The following is a 15,538-nucleotide window of genomic DNA, read 5'->3' as shown; positions in this document are numbered from 1 at the left end:
TCCTGGTTTGGCAACAGTTGGTTGAGTAGGAATCTGACAAGCATTCCCCTTCAGAGGCAAACTTGATGAGAGTCATGGCCCTCTCTTGTGCAGTGTTTTCAAACACAGTCTTAGGCAGATAGAGGAGATAAGAAGAGAAAGATCTCGAGACAGTAGCTGAGCACATGTGTGTCTATATGTGTGTATGCATCACACACACGTGAGAACGGAGCAGTGCTGGGACAGTGAGAGCTGAAAAAGGCCTGCACACTAAATAGCTTTTGTTGAGATTTTAGCCTTCAAATGCAAATAGGAGGGACGTATAGTGGGAAGGGAAAAAGATGTGATTGAGCAGTAAACATGAGTGATGGTTGCAGGATAAATAATATTATTAACTTACATTTTATTACTGTGGCTGCTGTGATAGCAGAGGGCACTTTTTACAGACACACAAGTAATAATAGCCCAGAGAAAAGCACATGGTCCATCAAACCCTTCCCTCTGGCAGCAGAAAACACAAATCACCAGGTATGGTAGCTGACCATCTTATGCACAATTATCTCTCTTATGACTGCATGGCTACATTCACTCCCTGCTCCAAACGTATTCAGCTCCCTCTTGAACCGGTGTTCACCATTTACATCTATTACTGACTTCAACAAAGACCATTTTATTCTGTGCAATGACAGCCCGTTGCAGAAGGATGTTCTGTCTGAATTTCTCATATGGCTTTTTGCAGTCTTTCCCTTGTCAATGTCAGTCTTTGTGACCTCTTGTTTTGAATGACAAATTTTCAGAAATCTTATTTGGCAGTAATCAGTTCTCCTTATAGGATCCTCTACATTTCAAAAGAGCTTCTCTTCTGATTCTTCTCCTTTCAAAGTCAGTGTATACTGACAGTCTTCATGTACAGTTTCTCTGCAAAACCACAAACTAGAAAAAGCTTTAAAAATGAGGGATAAAATAAATCATTGCTGACTGGCTGAATGGCATTCTTCTCATTTAACATGGATATTATTGAAAAGAAAATGTGCATTTAATATAAAAAAGGTGTTCTAATCACTCTGTCCAATTACAGCAAAGCATGAATGATGCTAACGTTTTTCAAGCTTCCAAATAAAACTAAAACATTAACCTAAATGGGATGTTTGTATTCTGCTGCAAATGCCTTAGAGTTCCTTTCTTCAGTAGCCCTTCTTTCTGCTCTTATTGCCCAAGGGGAATGTTGCCCCTCCTGAAACACAGATGGTAACTTGGTGTTCTACCTCAGCTGATGGAAGTTTTTTTGCTAGCCTAATACTGGTACTGGAAGGCTGTTTGTCTGAGAATAAATAATTCTAAAGAGCACACTGGAAATGTGTACTCACACCCCAAATTCACTGATGCTGGTGTCTATTTCTGTTTTAGTGGTAGGATTATGGTGACAAATGCTTTGTAGGCTACTCCTGATTGTCTTCTGATGTGTTCAGCCCCAAATTCACTGACAGTGTTGTCTCTATTTCTGGTTCACAGCAGTATTCTGATGACAAATGCTTTGCAGGCTACTCTGATTGTCTTCTGGTGTGTGCACTAGATAAATATTACTACTAGTAGTACAAATATTTAATACCATCAATACCTGGTACTAGCACTAGGCACTAGTAAAGCTAAATTCTAGATACTACTGCTACCCTCTAATAGTAGTCAATAAGGTTACTAAATATACCATAGAGTATATAGTATATTTGTACTATTAAAGTTAAAACAAATTCTTTAGATAAAGACACTTCAGACTACAGACTGTTCAATGTTGATCATATTTACCCTTTTCTATGGGTAAATCTAGGCTGATCCCATAACTCCACACATGTGGTTCAAGAGAGATATTACAGTAAGTTTCATCCATTTTTTTAGTGTGATTCCACTATGTTGTAGTCTTTGATTTTCTGTTGGACTCCATGACTTCAAATTTCATAGTCAGAACACTATAATGCCATAGTCCCATTATAGGTAACATCTAAGACTTTGTGTTTATTTTATTCTTACCAATCCATCTCTCTCCTAACTTAACTAAAACAAAACACTTGCCTGCACTTTCTTGGAACAACAAATGATTTGTTTCAATAGCTTTGATTTTCTTGTTTAGTGAAAGACCCTTGGCATAACAGATAAGAAATTGTTTCAAATAATGAAAATTTTAAGTTTTAACTTCAAGGTGGGCTAATTCGACTTATTGGGGTTTGCTGAGGAGCACGAGTGCATACACAAGGGAGTAAGCTGCTGTAAATCAGTGGCTGTGTGGTAACTAGGCTGTCTATTCTCTTACCCTGTCATAAATGCAAGGTGGTTTACTCTGAAGTGGAAGATGAGGAAGTGCCCTCACCGTTACTGTGAGAATATACACGGTAATTACCCCAGAGCAGCTGATATGTGGCAGCTGCTTCCCTGTGTACACTGCATCTTATGATATATGTGAGATAATTTGAGAGAGTTTATCCCTAATAGGTGACTCCAGGATTGTCACTCTTTACAGCCTGAGAAAATGTAGTATTAGATTTGAGGAAATAGAGCCTCTTCTTTGGCAATTTTTTATTTAGTGGGGGGTTGGTGGCTCAAATCATGGTACTGTATCATTCCTTCCCTCTTGCTGGATGTCTGAGTTGCAGGTGGCACTAGTTCCCGTGAGAAATTCTGGATGAAAAATCTTTGTACTGAAATCTTTGTGTCTTTGGAACTTAAGGTAACTTTTATGAAGACACAGTTCTCATCCAGGACCTCGCTGATAAAGACTCATGTGGCTTTAGAAAACAATAAAGAATCAAATATCAAGAAAATACTTGCCACACCGGCTTTTAGTGACACATCCCAGCCACAAGAAAGAAAATAATCTGTTATCAGACCCCAGTTTTCCAATGGTTTGTATGTGTTAACTTTCACTCTAATATGTTAAATGATATCTTTTCCCCCCATTTATTAACTCATTACCTCTAAGCCTTTCTGTAAATAATTGAAATGCTGTGTTTTCCAGCCACTGTTTTTATTTTAACAAACTGATCTTTTAAAATATTGTGAAAATAACTGAAATCCCTTGAAAAGACTCTCAGAATTCCTCCTTTTCAAGCTGCATATAACCTTTTAAAATGTAAGACTTAAAATTTGCATGTGGCTGGAGACTTTTTCAATGAATGGAAATCTAACAAGAAATTGGTGAATTATGTTTTTCCTTTTCTTTTTTTGGCATTTTACCCTCTTTATGTAGGTTACTTTATTGTTTCTTGCAAAGGCTCTTCCCTTGCATTCTGCTTCTCAATGCCATAAAAAGTTTTTGTCTGCTTACTCACAGTAGCTTGTCTTGCAGCGGTGGTGAAGAGAACCCTGTAAGTCTCTTATCTCTTTTAGACATTGTAAATCTTTGTAATGTACTTAGATTCTTGGGATGAGAAAAAATATCGAAGGCCAAGGCATTATGTAGTTCAAGTTCTGTTTACTATTTGATGTTTTTGTCCTTCAAAGAAGTTCAAGGCTAAGTAAGTGCATTATAAAGAAAGATAAAAGAATTTTGTGGTACGGAGCCTAAGGAAAGAAGTGTATCTTTTATTACTTATGAAATGAACACTAAAATTATTGTCTCTAGAAATGCAGATAAACACATTAAATCCCTAATAGGCTGTGTTTCATGGAAAAATATATTGCAGTTTGAGAGGTTCTCTCTTTGAAGTCATCTGATAAAGGATTTTAATTGAGATCATTTCAATATGCAAATATGGTCTGGCCATTACACATCATTAATGCTTAGGCTTAGTGTAAATATTCCAGTCTAAAGGCTGGCTTTCTGCATGCTTCCCACCTACACAGAGAGAGCTTATCATAGGCAATTATCTTACCCAAATAAAAAATGAAAATGGGAAAGTTAAATAAATAAAAGAACATTCTGATGGAATCACAGTAATGTGCTTCTTGGTTAGCATTAGCACTGGCTTTTGGACAGCTGGATTGGTTAATGCTTGTCCTTTGCTTTTGCATCAATCTCAGTGAATCTTCCTGTATTCCACAGTGGCATATGCCTAGTCATATCTTTTCTGCCTAACAAATAAGCCGTTGAGATAACAAAGGAAGGATCAATATGGAAAACTATAGTCCTAAGAGAAGGTAACCTAGATATTTGGTCTTGATCCGAAGTAAAATCACAGAATAAATAAGTAATAAACTGAACTCTGTCTGGAATAATTGATATACTTTGGATTTTTGATACTGTATGGGTTTGCAGAAATCAAGCTCTGTCCTTTCCATAAAAATACATAATTACATATAGGCTTTTTTTTGGATGCACAAAGAACAACAACAAGAAAGGCATCCAACTCTCAGTGACAGTTGAAAAGAGTGAGATGCCAAATTTTCAGTTGTACTACTGAAAATCTCCCCTATCGTGGCAGAGTTCACATATGCAGTATTGGGAATGTAACTTATGTTCTGTCTCTCAGCATGTACTTAAACTGGCTGCAATGAGAAAATCCAATTCTCAGAAATTAAAGCTGTTGCAAACAGCTGATCCAAGTTGTGTATCTCATTCTGCATTAGAAATGCACAACTTCTCAAGATCTTCTAGAGCAAGAAATTCATTCTGTTTGAAAGCTTAATGTAGCACTTGTAACATTCATAACCAAACCCAACCTGTGATTTATAGGTTATGGTTACTAATTTTAATGTGGATACACTTATTCAAAGCACAGTCTCAATAAAGGTTTAGTGTCGATCACATTTACAAACACTACAGTTTGAAATAATTAAAACAAACAGATGGAAAAATACCTGCTAGTTAATTCCACTTATACATGTATTTATTATTATGCAAATTAGGGAAAAAAACCTTTTCAAATGGTGTCATCTCATCCCTTAGCAGCATTTCCAATATCTGTATTCAAGCTGGTTCCCTCTGCTGCCTAGGCAGTGGGCTGGAAATCCAGAGGGCCACTTCACTCCCCATTTTTGCTCACTCATCTTTAGTCAAGACACTTGGTCCTTTGGCATGTCTGTTTCATGAGCAAATGAAATTATAAATACCCTCCTCTGTAAGATATTGTGAGAATGATGTATCTAAATCAACCCCCAAGCTTTCTGTGTCTGTGGTGCTTTCTGAGCTGTTTCTTTCTTCTGCCAGTGACCAGCATGTGGGTACAGGAGGGGGTTTGTAGGAATGAGTTGGCCACAGTCTAAGGCCTGTCCAGTTAGTAAGGACTAAATTTCCACAGCTTCTGTAAACCAGGCCATTTTGTACTGTCTCTGCATCCACTCTCCTGTTTGTCTCTGTCATGCCAGCTTCCATCTTTTTTTCCACTCTTATCTGTATTTTCTTTCCAGCCATTCTTCAGTGGATTCTATGAGAGTTGTCTGTTGAAGTATCTGTACTACTTATCTTTCTTGATGTATAAAAATTTAATCTGAAGGACCATCATAGTACATTTCAAAATTCAAGAAATTAATAGAGCCATTTGCAGATGACCTGTCGGACAAGGAAGAAAGAATCCTATAACAGAGAGGGGTCACTGGGTTTTCAGAGTCTAAGAGGCCCTGCTTTCTTTGGGTGGATATAATGAACAGGCCTTCTTGACACATATAGGTGTTTTGCTATCCAGAGCAGTATTCACTTTACCCTTCCCCTAGCTCTCTGTCCAGGTGTTCTATAGATAAGGGGGTGCAGAAGTCTGAGCCTCAGAAGTGTGTGCAGATGCCCCAGCCCTTCTGCCCACCGTGAGCAGGGGTTGGTTTGTAAATTCATATGGCCATTTGCTGCTCAGGCAGGGCTGTGTGGGAATGTGTGTCCCTGGCTGTGGAAAAGGACATGCCATAGCTGTGCTTGTTTGATGGGCCTTCTACATTCAAATGGGCTGAAAGCAAATGTTTACCTCAGATGTCCATGTGGCAGCTTGGTCCTTTCAGCTGTCCATTAACAAGAACTAGTGCTGAGCGTAACAAACTGTCTCAGTGTGCCCCAAGCTTCACGCAGGACACTTCCTGCTACTGGCACTACCCTTCATGTCCTAGGGCTCCTGCCATGTAAGAGACACCTCAGCAATGGTTGTGCAGGGGTGTTTGCTCAGAACAGGATGAAATGTGTGAATTAGCATCTTAGCTTGCTTGTGCACAGGTCCTGCTGGCTGCAAATGCCAGCTGAAATCTGGTTTATGGTGTTCAGGCTGGCTAGGGACAGTGAGGGCACAACGTTTCCTCCCCAACAGCTCACACCCTTTAGAAATCAACCCAGTGACTCCAGCTGTTGCAGCCAAACCTATATTACCTTTAAACTGTGAAGACGAGACACAAGAGGCCTTGTTTCCTTGTTTTGGGCAAACTCTCTCCCTGTTTCCTTGGGTTCGTGGGGATCATAATTTTACCATAACTCTGGTGCTAGCAGAGGTCACATTAGCTAATTTAAAGCTAGCTCAGTTATGTCCATACAATGCCAAGGCTAGGGTGACATTTGATCCTGTTTGTCATGATGTACTGCAGAACAGCAGAGTGTACCCAGGGACCATATATATTAAAGGCATATAAAATCACAACGCCGTTTCTCAAAGATCTTCAAACTGTCACGACTTCTTTCTGCCTTTTCTGAGAGCACTTTCAAAAATCCTCTGGAATTAATGAAAATTTCGTGCAGATGAAAGTGTAGGGAGGACATCCCATTTCAGTATTTAGAAAGGAAGGATGCATTTCCAATTCTATTTTAAAATAATTTTTCTTGATGTTATATACTCTAAATGTCATGAGTCAAAGTAATTTTTTTTTTTTTTGGTAGCATTTCAAATTTTGGGTATTTTGTTTTGATTCAGAACACAGCCAGTGTATAAAATCCAGAACCAGAAGTCTGCCATTCGTGAGGCTTTGCCAGCTGCCAACCATTGCCAAAATCTGGAAAAATTTATCTGACTCTCACAACTGGACCCAGTTTTCACAGGGCATGGACCAAAACTCTAAATCCAAGTGCTGAATCTCTGAGAATATTTATTCAGGAGGAGAACTTTTTGTATTGTCTTTTCCCTTAAAAATTTGATTTATGAATTTCAAAAGAATTCTGTAATAGGAAAGAGGTTTGTGTACTGGAATGAGGCTAGAAGTTGGGGCTTCTTGACTTGGCACAGACACCTGCAACAATCTAATTCAGGTCAAAGAGGAAAAGAGAGGGAGAAGAATAGGGAAGAGGCAAGAAAGAAAAAGAGAATCAAAGAACTGGGACTGAGGAGGGACTGGGATATGAAGAGAAAGTACGCTGGTGAAGAGCAGAGAAAGAAAGGGGAAAAGAAATAAGGGGAGAGGAGGGACAAGACAAAGAAATGGAGGAAAAATAGAAAAAGTACAGAGGGCAGAGAACAAAAAAAGAAGAACTTAGAGACAGAAGGAAAAGCTGCAGGGAAGAGGGTTTATTAGAGAAAAAAATCGCAGCTTGCTGAAATAGGGTTGGCGTAGAAGATTTTTATTTCATATCCTGCTGCCTAGGCTCTGATGATTCCTAGGCTGAAGGTATATGACACTGGTAGATAACGTACAGGCAGCTTCTGTGCTCTTCTGAAAAGCTTTTTGTGTCCCTGACAACTTGTTCTAATTGCACAAGTTCAAACAGTTCAGATGTTCTGTGTGGCTACAAGCACTTTAGAAAAGGTTGATGTAGAAAAAACCATCTCTCTGTAGTATCTGTGGACTGACTTTTCTTCACAAGTGCTTATGTTGATAGTTGGATAGTTAATCCAAGTTCAGAGAAGATACTGCTAATATCTTGAATTTAAAAAAAAACCCAAAGATTGTAGGAAATTTGTGGGGAAAATGAAATTTGCCTCTGTGTTTTTGGTGGGACTGTCTCTATCTTTTCCTGAACTAAGGAATGTTTGTTCAAGCCCTTCCTTCGGTCTGACTCCAGCACACCTAGGTTCTTTATCCAAGCCTTGCTCAGCCACATCAGCCGCTGACTTCACTTTTAATGAGTAATAGAAAATGCTTTCAACCTTCAAAGCCCTGAGAAGTACATGAAACTTATTATGATGTGACCGGGGAAAGAATAGTCTATGTCTCACCTGGGACCTCATTTGAGGTCCTCTTGGGAACTGATCATGGAAATGGCAGAACTGACTGGAGCTGAAAGAGCAGCATAATGGGGGAAAAAAGGGGGTTAGCAAGCAGAGATGGGCTTCTAAGTTTTAAGGATCCTTTCATTGCTGAAGGGAAGAATTGGTTGCATAAAGGGATTTTGGAGCTAGGGATTGTTCAGAACCAGAAAGCAAAGGTTGCAGATTAAGTTGAAATAATGTTCCAAGAGAAAGGAGATGTATTTAAAGGAGAAAGATTATGTGGGAAAAGAAGCAGGGGACTAGGACTTTGAGTCACTGGGACGCTTCAAACTGTGTATATTTTACTCTTATTTCTTGTTGCTGGCTTGCATCACCTGAAGTGAAATCCTGGAAGTACATGCTCTGCTTATTTTGTACAGAAGTGTGAGAGAAGACAACTGCAGAAGATCTCTTACATGGAATAGCTTCTCTATGTCTTTGTATTTAGTTCTTTGGGCAATTAAAAAGGAAGACAATTCAAATAGATTAAAATGCAAGAGAAGTACAGGCAGCCAGGGAATGTATGGTATTTCTTTCCACTTCTGTCCACCACACTCGATTTTCAGGCTGGGTGCAAACAAAAGCATCTTAGTCATTTGAGGTGGGAGAGAGATGTATCTTCATAAAACATGCTGTGTGAGGCTGTAGAAGCAGAACACCCAGGATACACCTAATCTGTGATGTGCTTGGCTGTGCACGTGCCACACCACCACTCAGATGGAAGAATTGCCATTGCAGACACTCTTCACCGTTCCCAGGTAACTCACCTTTGGGCAGACATGTAATTCACATTTAGGCTAGACAATACATTCACAGTCTGGTCTCTGCTTTGTCAGAGATCTGGAGCTGTGTGCCATAAGAACTGTAGCTTTGTAAAAAGTATTGACATGGAAAAAGCAAGAAAATACACATTTTCTTGAACTTACTGGAGGATAATTTCCCAGCATTGCAATCATGGTAGCACACAGGAGACCCGTCACATTACTGGGATGTTGGCCTAAAGAGTATAGACTTGTTTGAAGCTGTGGAGAGGAAAGGTGACAAAGTACATAGGGGGAGATGAAATAAGTGTTATGATTTCAGTTTCTGTGAAACAAGACTCCCTCCCTTTTAAACATCTACTAAAATGATCTTTACCTGACACACCCACACAGGAAAGTTGGCTATTCACACATGGTGGGGGTAGCTGGGGAGAGAGATGGGCCTGTAAAAGTTAATCTATAGTTTAAACAGTCCCAGCTACTCATAAAATCAAAAGATGATAACAGCACGATTTTTCTTCTACCTGTTTACATATATTATGCAAGGTACTACAAAGGGAACATCAGTGGTATATTCTGACAGAGTGCAGGAGCTGGCAGATGTTTGTTAATTAAAAGAATTCAGGTAATGGAACAGTACCGAGAGTTCATGAGAGGCCACATTTGCACATGCCAGTGCCTGTGTGCATTGTCTTTCACACACCCCTGTTCACCAAGCAGCACCTGATCACCCCGTTGTTTGGAGGCCATAGCCAGCATAGAGACAAAACCATGTAAAACCAGGTTTGAGACAAGTGTCCTTTGCTTGCAAAGATGTTGTAAACATTAGTTGGGTTTGAACTCACGCAACAATGGCTCTGCTTGTCTCAGGAGTCTGGGACACCTGGGTGCCTGTGCTTCTCAAAATAGGGAACCTCACCTGGCTCAGGGGGTATTGCCAGGACTGAGGCCACGCCTGATTGGACTGTCAGACCTTCAAGTGAGGGAACAGCACATAATGCCTTGGGTCAAAATTGGTTTAGGTGATAGTTCTTTCCCAAAGTCCTTACAGAAGATGGTAGTCATATATACTATGTCAACAATGGTGTGAAAACTGATACCTTGCATACTTTTTACTATATACTGCTTTTTGAACCCAAAAAAAAAAAAAAAAAAAAAAAAAAAAAAAAAAGGCAGTGCTCTACCCAAGGAAAAGCCTCATTACATAAACAAACAAAGTTCATGTTCAAGCTCAAGGGGAGCAAAGCCTGACCTAAGCAGGAGAGCCTTCTGGCTCTGCCTTCAGGTGCCACTGGCTTTTGGGATCCAGGATAACAGAACTGGCTTTTGTCAGCCAGCCAGCCAAATTAGAAGAACTTTGGTATTTGTGTTTTAAGTGGGAATTGCCTTTACACTGATGGGACATACTTCTCCACAGACACTTCAGAAATGCATGTGGCAAGGTTTCAGGGAGGCAATGCTGAGTGCAGGGGACACCTGAAGTGCCCAACTCATAGCAGGTGCCTATCCCCTTACAGTTAAGAAGTAAGAGTTATCTTATTCCTGGTTGCTTGTTATTTTATTTTGTTCCAAACTGAGATATACAGTGAGAAGAATCAGAAAAAACCCTACTGATTCAGGGGAGATAAACTTCCAAGCTGGGTCTCAGGGACAGGCTAGGGGTTAGGAAACTTAGGTTAAATCATATCTGTGCCATAAATTCCTTTGCAATGTTGCTTAGTGTGGCTGTTCTTGGATGTTCTAATTCCTCACTCACCATATGGGGCTCATGGCTGTTTCACAGGAAGCCTCATAGCAAACTGAGATTAGATTTATCACATGAATTAAGGTGCTTGGAGACCTTTGCTTAGTATATGCTGGAAAGTCCAAATTTGTATTGTGTTGAATATTTCTGTTCAATAAAACTGATATGCAACAAGTGATTAATGGAATGTCTCACTTGTGATTAATCCAGGCATAGTTTGAAACCAGTTTTCTTTGTGGTTTCTTGCCACTTCCTCTTAGAGTTCCAGCAAAAATCCAGAACTGCAGAGGTGTGTTAACATACTCTCCCATTGCAGCCCAAGCTAAATATTTATTCTCTCTTGATGATTTTTACCGTAGTCCTAAGAGCTCCATAAAGCAGATTTCTGTGCAAACTCTGCAGGAAAAATGATTGTTTGTTCATTTCAGGTCATTTTGGGTGTTTGCAAATTCATCATTCAACTACATGTGAGTGATGTTTGACACGAGCAATGAAGATTCAAAATGTGTTCAAACTTACTGGTTATAGGTAAATGTGGAAGAAAATTCATGACATGGTTAATATTTGTTGTCTTACAGCCCCCCAGATTTTCTCTTAAAGCATGTATTTCTTACTCTCCTACAGAATGTCTGGAGAAGTCCTGTATTTTATCCTGGAATATCTGCATAGCCTAAAAATGATACCAGAGAAAATCTCATTTAGGTCAGTGAATCAAACTCAGTTCTTCCCAAATATTTGAGTTGTACTGAAGCTGAAAGAAGCCTTCTGTGGAATAAGCTAGTAAGTGTTGTAAACAGTTTTGTACTAATTTTGGGGGTAACTTTCGAAAGTCCACATGAAACCACATCCTAGTTGTTTAAGAGCCTTATGGTGGGCCTGTTCACACTGGTCATTAAACTTCCAATCTGGCACTGGGGTTTAGAGTTACCCTAAAGCTGAATGAAATCTAAAATTCTTCAGATTGTTTCATTCAATTAATTCAATCATCCCAAGTGTGCTTGTTTCAGGACATAAAGCACAAGACAGGAGTACATTGGAACTGAATTTACAGCAAGCTGAGATGTACAGCGACACATCTCCTCATGTCAAACCTTGATTATGGATGAGCCATTTGCTCTTATGTCCTTCCTTAAAGCCATGTGCACTTTCAAATCCAGGTTTTTAAATATTTCTGTTGAATAAGCCTTCCAACTTTGAAGACAAGACCATTCCTGTTCATACTGGGATGCAGACAGAATTTCTCCTCCATGGTTGAGTGAGAAGGAAGGTCAAGACATGGCCCTTCTGTCTTAGTACAGCAGTTGTGTCAGTAAAAGAGGCTGTACTATCCATATTGACCTTAGTGTAGCACTGTTCTGGTTTGTAGCCGCCCTGTGCAGTGCTGCCTGAGCCATGGTGCTGCTGGAAGATTCCTGGTAAGTTCTGGAAGCATGTCTTGGAAGGAGTCTGACTCTGCATGCTGCAGTGGCTTCCTTGAAAAAGCTGTCGTCTGGAGTTAGGATTGTTGTGTCATTGGGATGCATCAATGGTGCCTTTTGTTCCTTAAGGGCCTCTTTCCACATTCACCCAACTCATTATAACAAGCACAGATGAAACATTCAAATGGGTTTATGTTCATATGTGCTCAGTTGGAATTTGTCCTTGGAGCATTTACTCCAAGTAAATGTTCTTTTACTCCAAACTCCAAAAAACTCCAAGTGGGAGTTCGGTGTGGTAGGTTGTAGTGTCTCAGCAGGTCTGTGAACTGTGGATCAGGAAATGAAAATTTTGTAATAAGAGAAACTTGTATTTTCTCTTCTCTCTCTCTTTCTCTGTCTGTGATAGGTTACCTTTCAGTTGTAATGGAAGGACTGTGTGTGCTGCAACTGATGCAGAGTATTTGAGGAAACAAAGCGCTCTGTGGCAATCAGGAATGATGCTCTACTGTAATCTCTTCATTCACAGCTGTGTTTTAAAGCTTTCAATCAAAAGGCTGAAAGGATGCATGATGTGACTGCCACCTTCTAAGGTGACTTCTACCTTCTAAGGTAAGCAGTCAGACTTTCTAGGCTCATAAGCTTAATCCTTGAGTACAACTTTACAAAATGTGAGGGCTGGCCGCTTGATTCCAGGGCAGCTCTGGAATTACAATTCCCAAGAGCTATTACACTTCCTTGTCACCTTACTGTAATTTCAATTCTTCGCCAGCATGGAACATCATCAATGTAATCAGGGCTTTGTCATGAGTAGGAGGATCCATGTGGTAAATGCATTGTGGTTGAATAATGAAGAAGGTAGAGTGAAACACAGTTGTTTCCTGTGGCCCACATTGCCCTAGAGTGCTATGAACAAGCAGGCTGAGGTTTTAAAAAGTTCTGGAATTTTTGCAATTAATAGTAATGGGATAGGATTTCCAATTTTATATAATAGCTTCTACAATCTCAACAACAGGATTCATTTAGGTGAATGTAAAAGTTTAAATTCTTCTCTTCTCTTCTCTTCTCTTCTCTTCTCTTCTCCTTTTTTTTTCTTTTTCTTTCTTCCTCCTTCCTCTTTCTCTCTCTCCTTTTATCTCATACTCTGTTGTTTTATTTTTTTTTTTCAGTAACTAGCAAAATAAATGTTAAAATAGAAATGGGAATTAACAAATGGAAAAAGCTGCTGACAAAACATACATAACAGTTGTGGTGTAAACACCCTGTTCAAAAGAACAGATTTTCCATAATATCTGTCAGTTTGCAAGAAGGAAAAAAATAATGCTTCACAGAGCAGTATAAATAAATAACAGTGTGATGTGTAACTAATATTTTCTAATTTTCATAGGAGCCACCATCTTGGCAATATTGTGTTGCCTAGGAACTAACAAAAACATGTCTTTTTTTGTTTTGTTTTTAATGGTTCCTTTGTGCCCTGATATTTTTCCAAGTTGGCAGCTGCAAGGAAAAACAATGTGATTTGGTTAGATTCAGCCCCTCTCTCTCTCAAGTCTGGAACAGAACAGATAAGAACTTGTGTGTCAGAATACAAAGTTTACTCAGCACGAGTCAAAAGCTTTTGATGTTTGCTATCCAATCTGGCCCGGCATCTTTGAAGTTCAGTTACTCATACTACAGCCCCATCAGTAAGAAATAACCATTTTCCCTATGTTAGTTAAAAACACTTGATGGATAGAAGCAGCCACAGCAAAAGCAGCAGGATATTTTTTTCAGAGCTGATCTGGGCATTTTTATTTCTGTTGATCCAAAAGAGTGAAAATAGTCAACCAAATAGAAGGAAGAAAATGGAAAGAAAATTCTCCCGTGTAGTTTTGTACCCTGTTCTTAGAATGTTCTTCTGTATGTTGTTCATCAGTTCAATGTAGTACACAATTTAGTAATTCTAAAGGCTCTAAAATGCTCATCTGAATCCTGGCTTTGAAGTTAGATATTGGTCTCATTCATTAAAAGAATGAAACTTCTTAAATGCCTTAACCAACATCAACAAGCAAATCTTTTGACACAGAAAATGCATTTCCATTCCCATTTTTTCTCTTGGTCAAGAGGTCAAGTTAACAGCTGGTGTAAATCAGCAGAGTGCCTTTCCAGTTGGTGGACCTCTACTGATTTACACCAGCAAGGATGTGGTTCAGGAAGGCTGAGATGAAGGAAGCTGCCCCCAGTAACCCATCACAGAGCGGGAAGTGGAGCCCAGCCCTGAAACCCTGTCATGTGCTTTAACTACAAATTCATAATTAAAGCAGGAAAAGCAGTATGGTTTGTGGTGTATCTCTTATCAGGGTCTTTTGAACTATGCAGTGAATTATTTAATTGGCATGGATAAATTCTTTTCACTTGAACAAAATCCAGTCGCGCTGTTAAATATTACGGATGTCAAATATTAAAATGATTTTCCTGTGCTACTAGTAGTGTTCTTTGAAGGAACATTGTCTTTGTTCTAGGAAATAAAGCCATACAATCAGTATACAACTAGTGAAGTCTCACAGTCTCTACCTTTTACTGAGTAAACGTTAGACAACAAAGCAGAAATTCTCCTCTTTCATCCTTCATGGGTTCTCAAGAAGACCAGTGTTTGTGATTTTTTGAGGCCATTCTAAAGGGTCAGTTAGTTTACATTCAGTAGCCAAGTAAAAACCTGTACAGACAGAAGGAGTATCACCACCTTTAATTGGAAATCTGCAGTCTCAACAAATTGTAACAAATCCAACTCTATTTTTATTGTAAATATGCCCTGAGTTAGCTTTGGGAAGATGAAAGTCTGGTATAAAGGATACAATTGAGTTACAAAGAAAAATGCTGCACAATGGATAGATCTTTCTTTTTTCAAGCTTTCCTTCTGTGAGACTCTGTCAAGTAACCATTGAGGATTTTTTTATTAACATCTAGGTATTTAGTGTATGGTACTGAAATTCTTTCTTTTCTCTCTTCTCCCTCTTTTGTTACCTTCTTAGCTCTATTTCAAGCTTTGCCTCTTACCACCAATCTGTTGACCTTTTCCATTAGAAGGATATGAAATCTGGGTACCAGTTCTTACCATGATAGAAGAGATTGCAGACAGACACATGCTCACTCCATCCAGTAAAGGAAGGACTGAACAACTTTATGCACTGCCCCAGAGATAGATCTATTTCGCCTTACTGAAATATGTAGAAGCTGTTCCCAATAGAGTGTTTGAAAGAATTTGTCTAGTCCTGAGTTGCTCTGTCTGGCCTGGAATGTACTCTAACTTTACCCTTTTTGACCTGGGAATTAGTAGAAATAATGTAAAGGAAAGTTTCTACTAAAGCTCAGGAATTGTGATGGTTGCTATTTCCACAGTTAAAAGAGAGACATTAATATGTGTCCTCAATAAAGTATTAGGTTACTGTTGAGTCTCCTTTTCCTCTAAGAAGGAATGAAAAACAGAAAAGGAGGTTAACACAGGTTAGTGGACTATGCTACTGATTTTATGACCTCAAATCTTTCTATAGGAGGGTACATCTTCTGCCAGACACAAGCATT

At 39.2% G+C, this 15,538-nt stretch overlaps 1 long non-coding RNA gene across 1 annotated transcript in view; it reads left to right on the top strand.

Annotated features, from left to right (window-relative positions):
- LOC138107835 (uncharacterized) overlaps positions 1-12,566 on the top strand; it is an 87,210-nt gene extending 74,644 nt beyond the window's left edge. The window contains exons 3-4 of the long non-coding RNA XR_011149723.1: positions 11,187-11,342; positions 12,387-12,566. This is a non-coding gene — a long non-coding RNA (uncharacterized lncRNA). The remainder of the gene's footprint in view (positions 1-11,186; positions 11,343-12,386) is intronic.
- The last annotated feature ends 2,972 nt before the right edge of the window (positions 12,567-15,538 follow it).

The sequence above is a fragment of the Aphelocoma coerulescens genome, chromosome 3 (genome assembly GCF_041296385.1).
Source record: "Aphelocoma coerulescens isolate FSJ_1873_10779 chromosome 3, UR_Acoe_1.0, whole genome shotgun sequence".
NCBI classification, from domain to species: Eukaryota; Metazoa; Chordata; class Aves; order Passeriformes; family Corvidae; genus Aphelocoma; species Aphelocoma coerulescens.
Note: the sequence above shows the minus strand (reverse complement) of the source record. Positions and strands in the feature narration are given on the sequence as shown.